Here is a 21,779-nt window from a genome sequence, read left to right on the forward strand (position 1 = left end):
GCCTTGGCTTATTACTTTGTCAGTCAAGAATTTTAGGTTTGATTTTGGGTTTGCCAGTGTTTTAACAATGTCATAGATGGAAAAATATCCTATGAGAATATGTGGGTCCAAATGGAAAAAGGAAATTCCTTGTTGCACTTACTAAATCATACTTATTTTTAAAAGACTTTCCAACAACTTTTTGACTTAAGGTTTGTTTGTTTTTTGTTAAGATTTTATTTATTTGACACAGAGAGAGAGATCACAAGTAGGCAGAGAGGGAGGCAGAGAGAGAGGAGGAAGCAGGCTCCCCACTGAGCAGAGAGCTCGATTGGGGGCTGGATACAGGGCGCGATCCCAGGATCCTGGGATAGTGACCTGAGCCAAAGCCAGAGGCTTTAACCCACTGAACCACCCAGGCCCCCCTTGACTTAAGGTTTTAATTAAAATTTCCATTTCCTGCTGTCCAAAGTTGTTCTTGCAAACTAGTTGAAATAGGTTGTAGTTTTGCATTTAGAGCAATGGGCCCAAAATATTTCATGGACTGAAACTTTCCATTTGAAATATTTAAAAATATGTTGGCAGTTCCCCCGCTCCAAGGGAAGCAAGAGTTTTTTTTTTGTTTTTGTTTTTGTTTTTGTTTTTTTTTACAGATGCACACAGCATTTTTGGCAACAAAAATCACATCCATATGGAAATAATCCAAATGTATTTTAAAATGCAAGAGTTATGTATAGTATACGCCTATGTATATATTATTATCTTCATTTGTTCATTAAAGCAGCTTTAAAGGATTTTATGTTACATTTTTTTTTCAATGCTGCCACATAACATGCTAGTGTTACCCAGTTGCTACAGAGGTTCGTAAATATCTTGTAAAAAAAAAATTCATCTTTAAGTTGATAGCATTTGTACGGCACAGAAGAGTTTCATGGTCTTTCCCCATCTTAATAAAATACATTGTAAGTAAAAGTTTCAATTTATTTGCTGTAATGGTTTGTGGATAAAACATGAGTTAATTTCCCCTGTGGTACTGCCTTTGTAATCTTAACTCAGAACCTGCCCCCCACTCCCTTTATTCATGTCAAAATGATTAATCAGAGGTTATACTTGGAGTTTTCCATAAAATATGTTCTTTTTAACTTTTCATTTTGAAATACTTTCAAATTTACCAAAAAGTTGCAAAAATAATAGAACTCCATACCCTTTGTTCAGATTCCCCAAACTGTTAATATTTTGCCACATGTGTACTCTCCAGTTCAAATGAAATATTTCTGTCCACATTTATACAGTTTCCCCGAACTTCTTTAGCTTTTTTTGATTTGGAGCACCTGCCTTTGGTCTTTCACAACGCTGCCCCCCCCACATTTTTAAAATACAGTCCAATTATTTTATGGAATCCTACTTAATTTGGGTTTGTCTGATGCTGGTCGTGATTAGATTCAGATTACATTACATATTCCTGGCTAGAATACTGCATAAATTATGTGGTGTTCCCAGATATCGCACCCGTAGTCACCCTATGTTCCTTAGCCCCTCGTTGGTAATGCTAATTTTGATCGGATGGTCAAGGTATTATCCAATTTCTCCATTGTATAGCTGCTATTTTTTCCCCTTGCAGCTAATCTGTGGAGAGATACCCTAGATCTTGCAATCTAGGGTAATCCCTGCTCTTTATCAAACTTTCACATCTAGAATTAGTATCCGTTAGTGATCCCTGTCTGAGACAGTCTACTTTGGTGGCTGTGAAATGGTAATTTTACAATCCTGCTTCTCCAAATACAACCATTGGTCGACATAGGATATGGAAGAGCTTTCTCTTCTTTCCATTATTATTAGTGAGGACTCATAGATTTTTACTCTGTTCAGTTGGTTATAGTTCATTGCTATCCTTATTAAAATTTTTTTTAATTAATGGATTTTACTTTTTAGGGCAGTTTTACATTTACAGCTAGACTGAACAGAAAGTACAGATAGTTCTCAGATACTCCCTTTCGGTCCTACCCCCACAGTCTCTCCAATTTCCCTGTTGTTAACATCTTGTATTTGTATGGTATGCTTGTTACAATTAATGATTCCATACTGATACATTATTATTACCTAAAGTCCACAGGTTACATTAGGGTTCACTTTTTTGGTAGTCTGGGTCTATGGCTTTTTCTAAATGAAGATGTCACTTATTCACCACTACAATATCATACAGTTTTACTGCTTTCAAAATCCCCCTTAATGCACAAATCATTCTAGTTTTGGCCAGTGAGAGTTATTTCAAGCTGGTTCTTGTTTCTTCTGATATATCCTATCTTTTTTTTTTTTTTTTCTTTTAAGCATTTCTAGCATAAGATGTTCTAGGGTCATCTTAGACTTTTCTTGCCTCAGCCTTGAAATCAGCCATTTCTCCAAGGGGCCTTTGTTTCTTTTAGTGGGAAATAGCATTTAGAAACAAACATCTGGGCACTAAAACTTTTTGTTTTAATTAAAGCAGTAAGTTAGTGTTGCATGTGTATCTTTGTCTCTCTCTTGGTTGGCTAACAAAGTCATTCCTTGCGTATTTCACATTAGAAAAGCGCTTGTTAGGAACAGCTGCCTTTGTATCTCGTTGCCTTGGAGTTTTATGGCAAACTTCCCCTATCGTGAAGGTTAATTCATTTCTTCAAATCTACAGCCACATTTTCTATACACCTAATAGCATTTGCTGACAAAGGAATATGCTTAGTTTATCATCACACAGGGGCAAGCAGAACAAATATTTCCCTACGACATGCGGCGTCACAACCCCTCCTGCTTCTGTAAGCAACTTCTCTCTAGGGATGGCTTTCCACTGATTATCTTTCCCTTCCCCCATGACTTCATCTCTCTTTGGTTCCTTTTCATCAACAATGAAACACCGTCAAGTCTCTCCCGTCTTAAAAAGGCATAGCCATTACTCTGTCCAGAAGCGGTCCTTTGTCCTACCACTCACAACCAGATTTAACTACATTCATCCATACCTATCTGTATTTCTTCACTGCCCGTGTTTTTCTCAGCCCACTGAGTCTGGCTGTCAGTCCTTCCCGTTGATTGGCCTTACCCCATTCTCACCAAGATCACCAGCTAATTTCTAGGATTCAAACCCATTAGATTCTGTAGCCTTTGTCATACTTGACTTCTCAGAATCATTTAGTATATTTCATTCCCTGTTCCTACCCCCTTTATTTTTTTTTCAATTTTTTTTTAACATTTTATTTATTTATTTGAGAGAGAGACAGTGAGAGAGAGCATGAGCGAGGAGAAGGTCAGAGGGAGAAGCAGACTCCCCATGGAGCTAGGAGCCCGATGCGGGACTCGACCCCGGGACTCCAGGATCACGACCTGAGCCGAAGGCAGTCGCCCAACCAACTGAGCCACCCAGGCGCCCTCCTACCCCCTTTAAAAAAAGGTTTTATTTATTTATTTTAGAGAGGAGAGAGAGTGAGAGCATGACCTGGATATAGAGAGGGAATGAGAATATGAAGCAGACTCCTTGGTGAGGGCAGAGTGGGACATGGGGGTTAGATCCCATGACTGCAAGATCACCACCTGGGGCAAAACAAAGAGTCAGCCACTTAACCAACCAAGCCACCCAGGCACTGCCCACCCCCATTCTCTTCTTCTTGGGGTCTCATGATTTCTGTCATTTTCCTTTTCTTCTACCCCTCTGGCCGTTCTTCTCAACCTCCATTACAAACCCATGCCACTGCTTGCCACTGAAATATTGGTGTCACTTCCCACTTTGTCCTACCCCCTTTCTTCTCACTTTAAGTGATATCCCCTCATGGTCTCCTCCCCTGTATGAGTTCATTAGCTATCATTTTTGCTGGTGGTTCCCCAAATTGTCTTTGACCTAGATCTGGCATCTGACATCCAGATTTTACATCCACCAATGTGCTGGAAATATTCCCCAATTATTTTGCTCCCCACGTGAGGAGTCCAGTTCCACGGCAAAATACTCTGTGTGATCTGTCAGCCCCGACCACCACCAGTTCCAAAGCTTTGCCTGGCAGGTGTCACAGGGGAAACTGCCCTCCCCACCCCAGACTTGGTGCACAGCTGCTGATTCATAGCCCTCCCTGGAGCTTTCCAGGTCTAATGGGAAATTGGCTCCCGGTACATGGAAGGTGGGGAGAGATCCACGAAAGAGACAGACCACCCCTGATTGGTAGGTGGTACTTTTAATAACCAAAGGGAATTTATACATGAGGCTTGTCTCAGGAGGAAGCAGGACGAATGGATACCCGCACCCACCCTAACATAAAATCTTAAAAGCGGATAAAGAGGTCCTAATCGGGTCCAGCCACGTACACCATGCAGGTGTTCTCAACACCACATCCCCATCTCAAGGCTGTGTCCTTGGAGCAGCCTCTGGGCGTGGGAAAGGCAAGCAAAACCCACATTCCAAGGACAGGGGAGGGGTAAGGAGCCTCTGAGTGCCCAGGGGCAGCTCTGAGGGCAGTTTTCTACAGGGAGCTGTAGACAAAAAGCTTAGGCTGCCCCAGGCCAGCCACGCTCATAGGCATCTCTGTGTTCCCCAAACCTCCGGGCTGACACCCTTTTCTCTACCTTGACTCCCTGCCTTTCCACTCCTAGTCCTTCTCCCTCGCCACACCCTGCCTTTGTTTGGGGATCCCTGTCGGTGAGACAGTTCTCCCCATCTGCTTCACCTATTGGACTTCTCTGAGCAGTTCCGGTGCAGGTGGGGGGGACCCTGGGGAGCCTGTGCCTCTCTTGCTTGGCCCTGGGGGCCATAAATGAATGAAGGCTTTGCATTTTCTTTTCAGTTGGGCTCGTGTCCTAGTGGGCTACCTGGACACTCAGAGGGCCCTTCCCATTGGAAAGCCTGTGGTCTCTCTTTGGCTGAAGGAAATGGAGTTTGTGAGCATTTTGGATCTGTGGGTTTATGGTTTTCATCAAATTCAAAACATTTTTTACCATGACTTCTTCAAATATTTTTTCTTCTGTGCCCTCTCTTTGTTCTCTTTCCCACATAACACATAGGTTATGTTGATACTCTGGTGTGGCTCACTGGTATCTTTTTTGTTTCTTTTCAGTCTTTTTTCTCTCGAACCTTCATTTTGCACAATTTCTATTGTTATGTTGTCAAGTCCACTGACATTTTCCTCTGCCATGTCTAATCTCTGTTAACCCTAATTCAGTATATTTTCCATCTCAGACATTGTGTTTTTCATGTTTGATTTGGGTTGTCTTTGTTTTTGTTTTAATATACTTTTTGTGTCTCTCCTTAACATACTAACGCTTTCCTCTACCTTCTGGAACATACAAAATATGGTTTTAATAACTGTTTTAATGTTCTGGTTTGCTAATTCTATTTACTGTTTGGATTGATCTATTTTCCTTCTCTTTACAGGTTCTATTTTCCTGCCTCTCTGAGTGCCTGGTGGTTTTTGATTGGATGACAGACACTGTAAATTTTACGTTATTGGATGCTAGAAATTTCTGTATTCCTATAGATATGCTTGAGTTTTGTTCTGGGATGTAGTTAGGTCACTTAGAAAGAGTTTTGTCCTTTGGAGGCTTGGTTCTGTTAGGTGATCCCAGAGAAGGGCTTAACATGGGGCTAAATTTGTCCCACTGATATACTCCTGATCACTCCTCCTGATGCCTCATGAATGATGAGGTTTTCCACTCTGGCTGGTAAACTATTCCCTGCTTTGTATGAGCCCTAGGGGTTGGTTCCTTTGTTTTTTGGGGAGTAGCTCTTTCTCTAGCTTCAAGTTTCTTCACAACATATGCTCTAATCAGTACTTAGCGAAATACTTCAGAGAGACCCTTCGTAGACTTCATAGACTTCAGAGAGACCCTTCGTAGACTTTGTAGACCCTTCCAGAGTTTTCTCTGGAACAGCATTCTCCTCTCCCTGTCAGATCCAACTGCCTCAGTTGTCTTGGGCTCCTGATCCCATATCCTCAATTCACAGGGCTCTGGGTTCCTCCTCTCTGTGCTGAGGGCTGGAAATTATCTCCAGGAAGTCAGCTTGGGTATTTACAGGGCTTACTTGTTTATTTTTCTTCTCTCAGGAAGTACTGTCCTGAACTATCTATTGTCTAACATCTATCTATCTAAAATATATTTTGTCTTTTTGTTTATTAGTTGTTTAAGGCAGGAAAGTCAATCTGGTCTGTGTTATTCCATCCCAGCCAGAAACGGAAGTCCCAATATCGTGCTTTTTTAAGAAACTTTCTCCTCCCCATTTTTTGTGCTTTTTCCTTTTTAGTAAAAAGTTGTACTTCCAGGATTTACCCTTGATGTCTCTTAATCTGTTCTCTCTAGTTTTTATCTCTTAGTATTTTTTACTCTTGGTTCTGAGGGATTTACTTGACCTCTAGTGAAATTTTTATTTCTGCAATTACATGCTTAATTTTCAAAAGCACTTTCTTATTCTTACCCTGTCAAGGTACTGGGTGGCTCAGTGGGTTGGGCCTCTGCCTTCGGGTCAGGTCATGATCTCGGGGTCCTGGGATCGAGTCCCGCATTGGGCTCTCTGCCTGGCAGGGAGCCTGCTTCCCCTCTCTCTCTGCCTACTTGTGATCTCTCTCTCTCTCTCTCTGTGTCATAAATAAATAAAAATCTTAAAAAAAAAGATAGCACCCTGTTTTGTTTTATGGATGCTCTAATATGTCAAATCTTTAAGTATTTGGGTTTTTGTGACATTCTCATCTTTCCAACATTCTATTTCTTCAAGAGGCAATTTGTTCTGTTTGCTTGTTTTTGTCTTTCTCCCTTATGTTGCTTGTTTCTCTCATTGTCTGATAATCTTTAGGTGCCCATTTATATTTAAAAGGTCAAAGCTATTTTTCTTTCCCTTCAAGAGGCACAAAAAATGATTCTTGGGCACCATAACTAATGTCTTATTAGTAGGACATTAGTCTTAATGTCTTATTAGTAGGACAAGTTGTTGTGCGCTAGAGGCAATACAAGTTTGTGAACCCATGATAGTGGGTTCTTCTCAGTACAAAGGCTGAGACCACAGAACTGTGAGCTTGAGGCAAAGGGAAACAGTGGTGAGCCACAGGCACCCATCTGTTTCTTACCTCATTTTGATCACTTTCAAGGGTTATTTGTTGCTTTGGGAATGAACCCAAATAAAACTCCATCCTAAGCAGGGACCAAGTCCTCATTGTCCACTTTTCAGACCTGGAGCAGACTTGCATATACTAATGCTTGGGTGGCCAGTCCATGACACCTGGTATCCTCTTTACTTGTCTGAGTCCAGCAGCCTGCATTTTCAGTGGCAAGCACCTGCACCTCTTTTTGGGCCAGAAGTTCTTAGAAGTGGGTGTATAAATATCCTAGCTCACTGACCCTTGGCCAGTATATTCCTTTTTTTATTTTTAAAAATATTTTATTTATTTATTTGTTTATTTATTTAGCATGTGTGTATGCAAATGGGGGGAGGAGGTAGAGGGAGAGGGAGCGAAGATCTCAAGCAGACTCCGTGCTGAGCGTGAAGCCCAATGCCAGTCTCGATCTCAGGACTCTGAGATCATGACCTGAGCCAAAATGAAGAGCCAGACACTTAACTGACTGAGCCACCCAGGTGCCCCTGGCCTGTATATTTCTGGGGAATGTGCTCTACCCCATGTCCTTGAGCTTTTCCATGGGATTAAGGTTTACTCTCCCACTTTGATACTGGTTTGTTGGAAGTTTTCCCTTCCATGTATCACTTCCCTGTTTTGGCGCTGTCCTACACCTTCCAGAAAAACTACACGCCCGCAGTTGTCATCTCAGGATCTTCATGGGGCGAGATCCAATGAAGATCAGTGATAGTATGGGCCAAAGGTCGATACCCTTCCCATATCTCCTTACACCAAAAGCCCAAATCTTTTCTCTCTAAAAGTTCAATAGAGAGATTGATAAAGAGGAGCAAATTCCCACTTCTGTGCTTCTCAGAATGTGTTCGACCCTGTTATGGCAGGAAAAATTCAGACCCCCAGAATGTGGCAGAGTTGTCTCTTACTTAGACTGTTAAACCACAGTGAACGCAAATCTGCAAGACTAGTTGAAATGTAGGCTCCAGCTGTCACATCTCTTCTGCTGATGCTGGGGTTTCATATCTGTTTATCTCTACCAAAATAAGGTATTATTATTTTTTTTTTTTGCTCCTGCAAAAATCAAAAGCACAATAACCCAGAAATCTGCAGATTTTATACTCAATTAACAACTTGGGTATATTTTCAGGCAGTGATTCTGACCTTGGTGTGCATCAAGATCACCTGAGGGCTTGTTAGATTAAACCCAGGTCCTCAACCGTAGCGTCCCTGATCCACTTGGTCTAGGTGGGACCAGAGTTTGCACTTCGAGTAAGTTTCCGGGCAACTGCTATTGTCCAGGGAGCACACTTTAAGAACACCTGCTTCAAGGGGCTGATGTTCTTCTCCCTCCTAGCTTAGATGATTATATCTTACAGTCTGTTCCTTTTGTAGAATCTTCTAATATGATCTAGGTAGTTTTCCATGTAATTGTATTGCCCCTAGTAGAGTCAAAGTCTTTTATTAGTGATGATGGGATATTTAGAGTTTTCTACTTATACAGGCATCCTTGGGCTGGCATATTCTACATTAGCAGTTCTTTTAACCTTGTAAAACTTTAGCCTCCTTCATCTAATTTTTAATTTTTATTTTTGCTGTGGAACCGTTTTCATATCTGCTCTGGGTTTCAGCAGTGGCTTTACTCTTGTCTTAGCGAAAGGATCCCATCCCCTTGTCATCTGTAAGACTCCTGGCCCTGGTTTGGGAGGGAGGGAAGGGGTAAGGTAGGAGGTGGGCTGAGGCGAGGAGGAAGAGAAAGAAAGGGGTAGGGAGGGCAGCCAGGTTTCCCATATTCCTGGACAAATGCACACCCCTGTTTCCAGCAGAGAGGCATGGAGGGCTGGGGGAGAGGAGGAGCCCTAGCTCTCCACATCCCTAGCCCACATCCCCAGTCCCCATGAAGGAGCCAGTGCTGGAAGCTGGCTCCAGGTAAACAGAGGAATCCTGGGAATCCAGACAAAACCCCAAAGCCAAGACCTTTTTTTAAATGAAAAGTCTTCTTTGCTGTTCACAGGGAGCAATAAAACCCTTTGGTTTTATTCCTTATAGAAGAACAATCTGTTCTTCTCGCCCTCCCTTGTTTGTCTGTATTCACGGCGATGTAAACAGCTAGACAGCTTCCCCCACAGCGGGGTTGGTGGTCCCATGCGTCCTGGCCCCAGGTGCCTGTCAGCCGTTGTCTTCCCGCTCTCATTCTTCTGCCCCTCCATCGTGCTCTCAGGCAGGTCTTCTCCCATCTATCTGCTGGAACCTTCTGGATTGTGCATCCCACGTGTATTTGATGGTTACCTTGAATTCAGCCATCTCACACCCAAAAAGCTACAGCACGTGGGACTGCTCTGGGCACAGCACATCGCCCTCCTTGCATATCTCCTGGTCATACAGCAGGGTCACCAGGCCTCTCTTGAGGACATTGGGCAGCCCCAGCTGTCTCTGACTCCCTGGTGGGGGCAGGTGTGCTGCTTCAGGAGCCCTGGGGGCCAGGCTCATGGTGAAAGTTGCTTGGTTTCCTGCACCAGTGAAGTCCATTTCCATGTGTTTGGTGAACTGCCCGTTCACTTCCTCTTTGGTGCGTTCTGTGGAGAGGAGACTGGACCTCCCCCCTCCACTTCTTGCGGACCTGACACAGGTTGTCTTTGTACTCATCAGATGGGCTTCCACCCGAGGCCACTGTCATCGAGCTGTGTTCACCAAAGAACACCCAGCTGTGCTTCTAGGCAGTCCAGATGTCTTTCCGCATGGGAGCCATTGAGAAGATGAAAAGGTACCTGGATGTGTCCACACATCCTCCAAGTGCTTCTGTCAGGTTCTGTTTCAGTTCTAAGCCTTTCTTGGGAGTTCTGGTTAAGGAAACATTCCTGTCACGCTTGGATTAGGGCATTGCCCTGCAGGCAGATGTGGCGGAAGGTGTCTACGTCACTTAATTTAATTTAAACATTTTGAAAGATTTTATTTTTAAGTAATCTCTACACCCAATGTGGGGCTCGAACTTACAACCCCAAGATTAAGAGTCGTGTGCTCTACCGACTGAGCGAGACAAGTGCCCCTTAATTTAATTTAATTTAATTTAAAGTTTTGTATTGCTTCCCTCTCCCATTTAATTTTAAACGTGCACGAGCAATCTCATTCTTTTTAGTTGTAACACTTAATTAGCATACCCAAATGTATTGCAAATACAGTGCAGATTCTGTGGAAAGTTATAAGGTTTCTAGTCTTTTGGGACACGTTTTACATACATAAAGTGACAGGCTTTGAAGGAAAAGTTCTGCTCTCTTCCTTAATTACATTTGCATTGTATTTCCCAGAACAAGGAAGGAGGTCCCCTGAGGAGTTTCTGGGAAGTTCTGTGGGTACTGATGCCACGCAGGGGTGGAGAGAAGAAAAGGGAAAGATGTCAGCTGGAGGACCAGCTGTGGAGAGCAAGGAGGGCCACCAGCAAAGCCCAACTACACGGTAGAGAGCTGGAGGGTCCAGAACCTGGGCACATCAGAGAGGAGGAGCAGGGAAGCAGGAGCAAGGCAGCTTGGGGGGCAGAGGGCTGGAGAAAAAAGGGGCAAAGGGAGGCAAAAAGCACACCCTAAGTTGGAAGGAACAAAGCAAAAGTTGTCTCCTAATCATGAAATATGTCCCAGTTTTATGAAATAAGAAACACTGTGGCATCCAGTTGTTGTGTTGAAGAGTGAGTTATAAAAAAGTTTAGAGCCTAATTTATATAAAACATTGTTAGGCAGGTGGGGTAAGTTCATTATAGCTTGTACCACAGGGGCCATTTTCCATGTATCTCCTGTTATCAATCTCCTTAGGTTCATCATAGGGAAGAAGAAGGAGGAGGAGGAGGAGGAAGAAGGAGAAGAAGAAGAGGGAAAAGGAGAAGGAGGAGAAACATAAGGCTTTGTGGAGAAAAATGTTATTTATTTATATATTTACATATTTATTTTAGAGAGAGAGAGCACACTCAAGAGAACGTGCGTGAGCGGGGCAGGGGGTGTGTGGGGCAGAGGCAGAGGGAGAGCAAGAATCCTAAGCAAGCTCCACACTCAGCATGGGGAAAGGGAGAAGCAGATTCTCTGCTGAGTGGGGAGCCTGATGGGGCTCGGTCCCATGACCCTGAGATCATGACCTGAGCCACAATCAAGAACCAGATGCTTAACTGACTGAGCCACCCAGGTGCCCAGAGGTATAATTTATTTGATGAGAAATACACAACAAGTTATGTTTGTCCTTGGAATTGCTCAAGACATTGTAAATGAACACACTTGTGATACCTCCCCAATCTAGGCAATCCATGCCACAACCACGCCAGTGTGTATTTCAAATCGCTATTACTATGGGGTTCTTTTGCGAGTCAGAAAGCACTAGCTTCTAGCCTCAGCTTTATCTTTACAAACTTGCTCAAAAGGACATTGCCTGGAATCACCCAAATGTCCCTTGGTGTATGAATGGATGAATGGTGTATGAATGAATGTGGTGTGTGTGTGTGTGTGTGTGTGTGTGTGTTGTGTGTATTATTCAGCCACAAAAAGGCATGAAATTCTGAAATACGCTACAATGTAGATGAACCTCTTGAAACTTTAGGGGAAGTCAAAGAAGCCAGGCGTAAAAGGTCACACATATGATTCCATTCATATGAACTACACAGAATAAGTCAATCCGCAGAGACAGAAGGGAGACGGTGGTCTCTAGGGACTGGGGTGGGGAATGGGAATGATTACGTAATGCACTCTGGTTTTCTTTTGGGGTGATGAAAATGGTGGTATTTGAAATAGGTTGTACAACATGGTGAATGTACTAAATGCCACTGAATTGTACACTTTAAAACGGTTAATTTTATGTCATGTGAATTTTGCCTCAGTTAAAAAAAAAAAAAGAGAGAGAGAGACTATTGCCTGCGGCCCATCAACCTCCCTCTCTCAGAACACTTAAGGATGAATTTCCCAGATGCTGCTTCCAGCACCTCCAACCTCAGAGCAGAGGAGGGAAGCCTGACTCATGTAATTAGAGCCCTAATAGGGCAGAGAGTCTCTGGTTTGCTGTCCCGCCTGCTGCTCCCTTGTGGTGTGTTCAAAAACTCTCTCCTTTGTTCTGCCTCGTGTGCATTCTTTGCCCGCATCTGTGGGCTTCCACCCAACTGGGTTGCCCCACATTTGGTGGTCTCTATCCAATTGGGGGATCCCACATTTGGTGGACCGTGCAAGGAGAGCCTTTGCTGGCCCTGGGCTCCTCCTGTATTCTCTGGCAATTTCTCCTGACTTTTCCTTGGAGGACCAACTCTAGGGCTGCTGGGGGAAATGATGACCTCCAGCTAAGGTGACTCCTTGGTGAGGATCCAAAGCCCCAGAGGAACTAGCGGGACTGCCCCTGCTAGAAAGCGAGAGGGATATCCAATTTAGCCCTCAGGAGGGACACTTTTCTCCCTCTCCTTTCTCTCTGTGGCCCTTCAGCAGTCTAACCCTAGTACCTCTGAGACAACTGAAGATCTCTGTCCAGTTAGGTCTGAAGGTCTGAGGGTGAACAGGTTGGACTGTCTGCACCTGTGAGGACAGAAGACCCCTTTCCCTCTTCTTTCTCACTCCATCCCCCAGGTCTGTTCCCAGTGTGCACCGCAGCTGGGCAGTGAATCTGCATACCTTAGAGACCTGATTGGGACACTTTCCTGATGCTGGCTGACTCTCAGCCACCTTATCGCCCTTAAGAAAGAAAGAAAGAAAGAAAGAAAGAAAGAAAGAAAGAAAGAAAGAAAGAACCCTAATCCATGAAGCCTCCTGTGATAAAGACAGAAGCAAAGGGACAAGGGCAGAAGAGAGAAAGAAATGAGTGGGGTAGGATCTCAGCCACAAATTCTACATTTTAGAAGGAATGGAAGAGAATCAATAGGAAAGTGCTTGCATTTCCACTCAGAAGAAACCAATGCTGTCAAAGTCCTAGCTATGGGTACAGATATAATTTAACCACAAATTGAACAATGTGAGAAAGGTTATATGTGTGCTGATTCCAAATCAGGTACATACAGTGTCTAAGAATCTGAAAATGGGGAGTCCTAGGATGTAATATACCGACCGGGAAAAGGAACACAGAAGACTTTATCTTTGGATCTGAATTTGCCACGGATTTACTTCATTCATTCATGTGTTCAATGAGTAGATCTTAAGCACTTATTAAGTGCTAGGCACTGTTCTAAGGACTGGGGATCCAGCAGTAAACAAGACACATGCCATGGTGGGGGGGCACTCATCTCATCTGTTGGAGGCCCAAATAGAACAAAAGAAGAGAAATTATTGTGAAAGGCAACATAGGTCTTCCTCTGCACTTGGTCTGAAACCTACACCACCAGCTTTCCTGGGCCTCCAGCTTACAGAGAGCAGACCATGGGGCTTCTCAGCCTCCACAATCATGTGAAGTAATTCCTACAACAAATCTGATTGGTTCTGTTTCTCAGAGAACTCTGACTAATACAGTAGACATGAGCATGAGTAAATATGTCACATGATAGATAGCGGTAAGTCTCTGGGGTTTTGAAAAAGTCATTGCCAAATGTCTTATGTTGGTTGCATCACAAACAGGCTCTACTTTCAAGATAAGACCTTCAAACAGCATTATTTTTCAAAGGATTATAAGAGAAAGGGCACAAAAAAAATCAAAGCAAAATTGATTGGTTAGAGCCAATCACTTGGGAGGTCCTCAGGTAATGGACAAAAGTTGTCCTCAAAAAGATAAAGAGTTGGGGCGCCTGGGTGGCTCAGTGGGTTAAGCCTCTGCCTTTGGCTCAGGTTATGATCTCAGGGTCCTGGGATCGAGCCCCACATCAGGCTCTCTGCTCAGCAGGGAGCCTGCCACCACCCCCCTCTCTGCCTGCCTCTCTGTGTACTTGTGATCTCTATTAAATGAATAAATGAAAACTTTTATAAAAAAGATAAAGAGTCTATTCCACTTGGACAGAATCCTCTAGGTGGCAGATCCAAGTCTTCTGTCCCTGGTTCTTAATCTTCAATCTTAATCTGTATTGGTCACCTAACTGGTCAGCAAAGGTCACTCTGACTCTCCAAGTCAAGCAAATAAAATTGTAATCCAGTCTGTAAGTCACAGACCTAAAAGGAAAGAGATGGCACGCTTCGGTGGAGTGACTGGGGAGGGTGGCGTGAAGGTACTCTCCCGTAGAGGGATGGGCAGGGTTAAGGGAAACTGAAAAGGAAAAATACAGGAGCAAGAGGTTAGTATGGGGAGCTTATCAGTTCCATGCCTGGAGGAGGAAGGGAGGCACTCTTAACGCCACAGGGAGCTGGGGTCAGTGACAGAGTATATGACGTTCTGTTGAGAGACACAGCCAACTCATACAGACTCCTCTGGAAAGGAGCCCACCTCATTGTTCCTCCACCCTCAAATCTCGAGCTGATGCCTCCCACTGATAAAACCCAAGCAAAGACTGGGGTAAAGGATTCTGTTGATGCATTTTCTACAGTGAGTCTCCCAGAGCATGGAGCAGGGCAGATGAAGGGAGAATGGACCCAGGGAGGCAGAGGGAAGGTCTCCAGTCCCCCAGAGAAGCAATATGAAAAAGAGAGAATAAGAGGAAAAGCAAAGACAATGAAGAAGTAAATTTAGATCCGGGAGACTGGCATTTTTGCAAAAACATTTTTTAGGGTTCTTCCTGAAAATTTGGTAATTATTGTATTCATGTGTATCAGATTTTTAAGATATTGAAAGGATTTAAAAGGATCTCATGATTTGGCTCATCATTTTCATCAAGCTTTCATTTCAAAGAGCTTAATTGCTTAAGTTTTTATCACTGCCAGGAAGACAATAAAAAGAGTCTACTAGTAAAATGGAAATTACCATCCCCCAGAATTTAAATATGGAAGTGGCATCCCATCAGCTTTCTCATATTCTGATGAGTGACAGGAACTATCTTTACTCAAGAGGAGGGGGTTACTCAAAGGTGTGACTATCAGGAGATGGGGGCATGGGTGCTCTTCTTAGTGTGCCTGTCACAGGTGGATAGGAGCACAGACTCTGAAGCCAGCCCACTTAGGTTCCAACCGTGACTTGACTCTGTCACTTCTTCCGTGTGTAATCTTAGATGAGTTACTTACTCTCTCTGTACTTCAGTTTCAACTTTTGAAAAATGAGTCAAATAATAGTACCTGCTTCATAGGATTGTTGTGGGAATTAAATAAAAATGGGCAAATGCATAAAACAGGGCCTGTACATAGCTATTGCTTCACAGGGATTGGCTATTCTCCTGCCCCGTTGGGGCAGGTGTGCAGTGCGGCCCCCAAAGGAAGGGGAGTCACAGCTATGCTGGGTTTCCTATTCTTGTGGAATTGTTCAATCCAGCCTTGAGTCTGTCCTTGCCATGATTTTTCCTGCTCAGAGGCTTTACTCCCATTGGTAAGTCTTCTGGGTATATTTTTAGTCCTGAACCAAGGCAATTAATCTGGGCTCAGAAAGTGCCAGCCCACTAGTCGGTGACTGTTTCATGAAGAGTTCTAATGTGTGTGGCCACAAAGGCATTGTTGGGGGTCTGCTTGGTCTAGACAGGAGCCAGGAGAAAGCAGCCAGGAGACGTGTGAACTTGACTCAGGAAGAAAATCCCATGGAGTCTCCATCGCTTGAGATGGACTGTTCTTTTTTTTTTTCTTTCTTCCTTTTCTTTTTCAGGGAAGTGGCTTGGCTCAAGCTTTGTCTGAACCACTGTGTCCAGGATATAAGACAGCTCACAGAAGTCCATTGCAAAGGAGAGGGCAGCAAGAGTTCCGGACATCCTGCTCTCCCTCCCCATTTTAAGCACTAAAAGGAGGTTATATCTGGTCAGGATAAAGCAATGGAGGCATGGGATGCTTGGGTGGCTCAGTCAATCCAGCGTCTGCCTTTTGCTCAGATGGTGATCCTGGGATCCTGTGATTGAGTCCCGCATTGGGCTCCCTGCTCAGGGTGGAGTTGGCTTGGGGTTCTCTCCCTCTCCCTCTGTCCCTTCTGCTCATTCTCTCTCTCTCTCAAATAAATACATAGAATCATAAAAAAACCATACAGACAAAAAAGGGATGGAGGCTTTCACTGAAGCGTCATTTTCCTGTGGCTGCCTTAGGAAATTACAGCACATTGTGTGCTTTAAAATGATGACATTTATTTTCTCACTGTCCTAGAGACTAGAAGTCTGAAGTCAGGAAGTGGCAGGGTCATACTCCTTCCAAAGGTTCTGGAGAAGGTTCTTCCTTGCTTCCTCCTAGTTTCTTTTTTCTTTTTTTCTGATATTAAGTAGGCTCCACACCCAACGTACGGCTTGAACTCAAGATTCACATGCTCTACCGGCTGAGCCAGACGGGCATGCCCCCTCTCTTCCAAGTTTCCAATGGTGGCTCGCAATTCTTGGCATTTCTTGGCTCATAGACGTGTTGCTCTAATCTCTGCTTCCAGAGTCACGTGACCTTCTCCCTGTGTGTGTCTGTGTGTCTTGTCTTACAAGACACCAGGCAGTGTACGAGGGTCTATGCCCATCTAGTACGACCTCATCTTAAATTAATTAATTGTGTCTGCCAAGACACTATTTTCCAATAAGGCCACATTTTCAGGTTTTGGGTGGATGTGAATTTTGGAGGGACTTTATTCAACCCAGTACAACTTCCCATCGTTTGTATATATTCACCTTCACTAATTGCAAAGTATTTCACATCATGGCTCTGAGGTCCTCTGGAAATCTAGAGCTATGGACAATTTATTGTATTCTAATTCTAGGATTTATTGTTTTTCTCCCTAATTATTATCAGTGTTTTTAAACTGAAGTGTGGTTGACACACCATATGATATTAGTTTCAGGTGTTCAACAGTTCTGTACATTACTCTATGCTCACCACGACAACTGTGGTTACCATCTGTCAACATGCAATGTTATTACAATGTTCTTGACTATATTCCCGGTCCTGTACTTTTCATCCCCATGATTTTATAACTGTATATAACTGTATTATAACTACAGTATTTTATAACTGGAAGCTTGTACCTCTTAATCCCCTTCACATGTGCCCAATTCCCTCCCCTCTGGCAACCACTGGTTTGTTCTCGTATTTATGATTCTGATTCTGTATTTTGTTTGTTCATTTGTTTTACTTTTCAGATTCCACATATGAGTGAAATTATATTGTATTTGTCTTTCTCTATCTGACTTATTTCACTTAACAGAGTATCATCTAGGTCCATCCATGTAGTCCCAAATGACAAGATCTCATTCCTTTTTTATGGCTGAGTAATATTCCACTGTGTGTGTGTGTGTGTGTGTGTGTGTGTGTGTGTGTGTGTGTGTATGCATGCGTGTGTGTACCTTACAACTTCTTTATCCATTCAGCTGTTGATGGACACTTTGGTTGATTCCATAACTTGGTTATTGTAAAAGGTCTTTCAATAAGCATTGGCATACATATATCTTTGAGAATTAGGGTTTTCATGTTCTTTGGGTAAATATCCAGTAGTTGCTGGATCATAGGGTAGCTCTATTTTTAATTTTTTGAGGAACCTCCTCACTGTTTCCCACAGTGGCTGCACCAATTTACTTTCCCATTAACAGCACACAAAGGTTCCTTTTCTCTGTATTCTCACCAACACTTGTTATTTCTTGCCTTTTGGATAGTAGCCATTCTGACAGGTGAGGTGGTATCTCATCATGGTTTTGATCTGCTTCTCCCTGATGGTGAGTGATGTTGAGCATCATTTTGTGTGTCTGTTGGCGATCTGTATGTCTTTCCCGGAAATACGCCTGTTGAGGTCCCCTGCCCAATCTTAATCGGATTATTTGTTCTGCCATTCTTGAGTTGTGTAAATTATTCAGATATTTTGGATATTAGCTATCTAAGATTTATTCTTGAATAGGACAAAACTATGAGATAAAGTGAGCCTGTCTTGAGCAAACAACCAATCACAGTGAGTCTTGAGATGTACCATCTATATAATTCTGCCTCCCCGGGCATCTAAAGTAGCTTTTTAAAAAATTATTTTATTTATTTATGTATTTATAGCATGAGCAGGGAGGAAGGGGCAAAGGAAGAGGGAGAAAGAATCTCAAGCAGGCTCCACACCCAGAGTGGAGCCCAATGCAGGTCTTGAACTCATGACTGACCCTGAGATCATGGCATGAGCCAAAATCAAAAGTCCAATGCTTAACTGACTGAGCTACCCAGACGTTCTTAAAATAGCCTTATAGACACCCACCAAGTTAGGGTGGGAAGTCTCCTTAATACCATTGATCCAGCTCAGACGGCAATCTAATTCAACCCTGACTGATCACTTTCATGCTGGAAGAAAACCATCACCTCTTGAGACAGCTTCTTCCTTCTTAGACCAAAGGGATGGGTGGAAATGCCTGCCTTCTATGAGCGAGCTCTTTCTCCTCAAGCCCAGCCTCACTGTTCTGCCTTCTCACTAGCCCTCCAGGAGACAGCCACAGAAGGTTGGCCCCATCATATCTTGACTTCCTTTAAAAACATCCCTATCCTGCTACCTTTTCCACAGTGTGTGGCAGGTTTTCATGGTGGTACCAGGACCGAAATGTAGTTTTCTATGTATGATCTGACACAGGTCCTGGACCCTTAAGTTTTCCTCTTCTTTTTTTTTCCCTAAATTTTTATTTTGAAGTAATTTAAAGCCTATAGAGAAGTTGTGAGAATCATACAAAGAACTCCTTTATGTCTTTAACCCGGGTGCTCCACTTGGCACTTGATGTTTCTCTAGAAAACAGGGTGGGTCGATGGCAAGCCCTTGGAGGGCTCTGGAGATGGTTCTTGTGGCCTGTGTGCTGGGATTTGGAGAATGCAGGCGGAAGTTACCTAGCTTTCTAGGACACAGCTCGGCACACCATCACCACAGGCCCAGTCTGACGTCAAATACACTCTCCAGCTCATTTTCAATTCCTGCCTTCTTCTCTGTGGCACTCAGCCACGAGAAACCCCGATTCAATGAATAGCCCCTGCTGAGGATCTCTTGTTAGTGTTAGCCCACCACGGCTTGCCAGAAGTCTTATTGAATGCCTCATTTAATATGCTCATCACTTATCTCAGCTTTGTCTTATCTACAGATTTGAAAGGAATGGCTTTCAGAACTTAATTGTATTTGTTAATTCCTTATGCTTTGTGACATCATTAACTATTTGCTATTCTTTAAAAAAAAAAAAAGAAAAAAAGGTTTTTTGGAGAGCCTGGGTGGCTCAGTGGGTTAGGGCCTCTGCCTTCGGCTCAGGTCATGATCTCGGGGTCCTGGGATCGAGCCCCGCATCCGGCTCTCTGCTTGGCGGGGAGCCTGCTTCCCTCTTTCTCTCTGCCTGCTTCCCTGTCTACTTGTGATCTCTGTCTGTCAAATAAATAAAATCTTAAAAAAATATATTTTTATTTATCTGAGAGAGAGAGAGAGAGAGAGAGAGAGAGTGCACGTGAGGGGAGGGAGAGGGACAAACAGACTACCTGCTGAGCATGGAGCCTGATTTGGGGGGGTTGGGTTGTGGTGGTGGGAGGGCTCTATCCCATTACACTGAGGTCATGACCTGAGCTGAAATCAAGAGTCAGATGCTTAACTGACTGAGCCACCCAGGTGCCCCGGCCACAGTTGCTTCTAACTATATTATTGCCTAGGCTAGTTCCTCTTCTTTTCCACATGGCTATCACTAAATCACTATTACATTCCTTGACTGGCATCTGTATTCATGGGTCTTTTTCCAAACAAGGATCTTATCATCAAATGTTGAAAAATGGTCTGTGCTATATTCCCCCTCTGGGAATATATAGACATAATATGCTTTGAAAAGTCCTGCAGTAACAATATGTGGTCAAACTATTTTTGTTTAACTGACTGCTTTCCCAGTTCCTCGATCATCAATCTTCTTTTTATGGTCACCATTTTGAGGAACCCTACTGTTATGGGAAACACCGTGAAGGAGAAGCTAGTCTGTAAGATTTCACTAATTCACTATAAGGGCATTTAGGGCCCAGGACAGTACTCCAGGATAATGTCTTTATCTCAAGACCCTAAACGTAATCCCATCTTCAAAGACCTCCCCCACCCCACCCCAAATAAAGCCACTTTCACAAGTTCCAGGGATTAGAACCTGGATATCTTTGATGGAGGGGTGGGGAGTGGGGAGATAGGGGGGAGGCGGAGGAAGCATTTTTCAGCCTACCACATTATTTCCATCCTACTGCCTGATTAATTCCATGATGCAATTAATACATGATGCTTTTGTGGACTAGGAGGAGAAACATAGCCTCCATGATGGTCCAGTCATGGAAAGGCTGAGAGGTACAGAAATCATAGACTGTAAGAAAGCCAGTTGTAATGTTTTAGTCTAAATTAAGGCTGCCACTGAGGCACGGTGGTCAGGAAGAGGTGCTAAGAATTGAAATTCTGACTATATAATAACATATAAAGGAGAAGGAAGAATGTCATAAATAAATGTTTACCCACTAAGGTTTTTTGAGCCCAGACTCAAAGAGGACCCATTCTAAAGATTCTAAGTGGGCACACAGCCAAAGGCAATTGTTTTAGAGTGACTAGAACCTTCTAACAAGAGTGTTGAGGGAGACTGCAGCACCAGTTGAGCCAAGAGTCTTCTATGAGCTCTTGAGAAACAAGAAGAACAAAGAGGGGCAAGCCCATTGTTCTGGGTAGAAGGTGTATTGTAAGTGGAGACCCAACAGGAAGCAGAACTATTCACCTGCTATTTCTATTTCTGGCTCACCATCACAGAGAGCGGGTGAGACAGGAAAGGACAGATGGGACTACGTGCTTCCAAGCAAGTCCAAAGCCAGAGATGGTTGTAGCGAAGGGGCCGTTGGAATGAGCCCCCCTCTGAGACTAGAAGACTTTGCAAACCCACCTGCAGAGCCAGCTCCTGTGATTCATCTGAGAAATGTGGGGGTGTGGGGCTCCTGGAGAAGGGCTGGTGTAGAGGCTGGGGTGGTGAGGACAAAGGAAACTGGAGATCAGGGTCCTCATGTCATTAAATTCTCTGGTTTGATGGATAATGCAGAGAATCCATTAACCATGGCCCAGAGAATAAGTTTGAGTTTAGAGAGACTTGCTGGAGATGGAGACTTTGAGTTGAGAAAGCACTCATGAGATTTATCCAATACTGGTACATTGAGCCAGCTGGCCAGCCAGCCACACTTGTCTTTCAGTGTTTATCCTCTGCCTTTCCTCTCCCTGGTCCATCTGTGCAGGTGTGAGACAGTGGTTGAGCTCAACATGGTGGGCTATTTGAGCTCTTCTTGTTTGCCTCTCAAAGATGAAGTTACCATTCCCGTGAAGAAGGGGAGGGTGGTCAGTGGGGGTCTTGCTGGTAATAGGTTTAACCTCATTAACCCTATGAGGCACAGTTTCAGAGAGACTTAGAAAGTATGAAACTGCTTTAGAAAACAATCTGGCAGTTCATCAAATAGCCAAACAGAAAATTATCATATGACCCAGCAATTCTGCTCTTCTGTATCTGCCTGAGAGCACAGAAAACACATGTTCACACAAAAATCTATACACAAAGGTTCACAGTGGCTTTATTCATGGGGGTCAAAAAGTGGAAGTGACTCCCATGTTCACCAGCTGGTGAATGGATAAGCACCATGTGGTCTATCCATATAATAAATGGTGACCAAGCAATAAATGGCAATAAAGACAAATGAAGCTTGGCTACACACTGTATGGCATGAGTGACTCTTGGGAACATTCTGTTAAGTGAAAGGAGCCAGTCATGGGGTGCCTGCACGGTTC

At 43.6% G+C, this 21,779-nt stretch overlaps 1 pseudogene; it reads right to left on the reverse strand.

Moving 5' to 3' along the window:
* Positions 1–9,079: 9,079 nt before the first annotated feature.
* LOC125084361 (mRNA turnover protein 4 homolog) lies at positions 9,080–9,924 on the reverse strand (annotated as a pseudogene).
* Positions 9,925–21,779: the final 11,855 nt, after the last annotated feature.

Source organism: Lutra lutra, chromosome 1, assembly GCF_902655055.1.
Source record: "Lutra lutra chromosome 1, mLutLut1.2, whole genome shotgun sequence".
In the NCBI taxonomy this organism is placed as follows: Eukaryota; Metazoa; Chordata; class Mammalia; order Carnivora; family Mustelidae; genus Lutra; species Lutra lutra.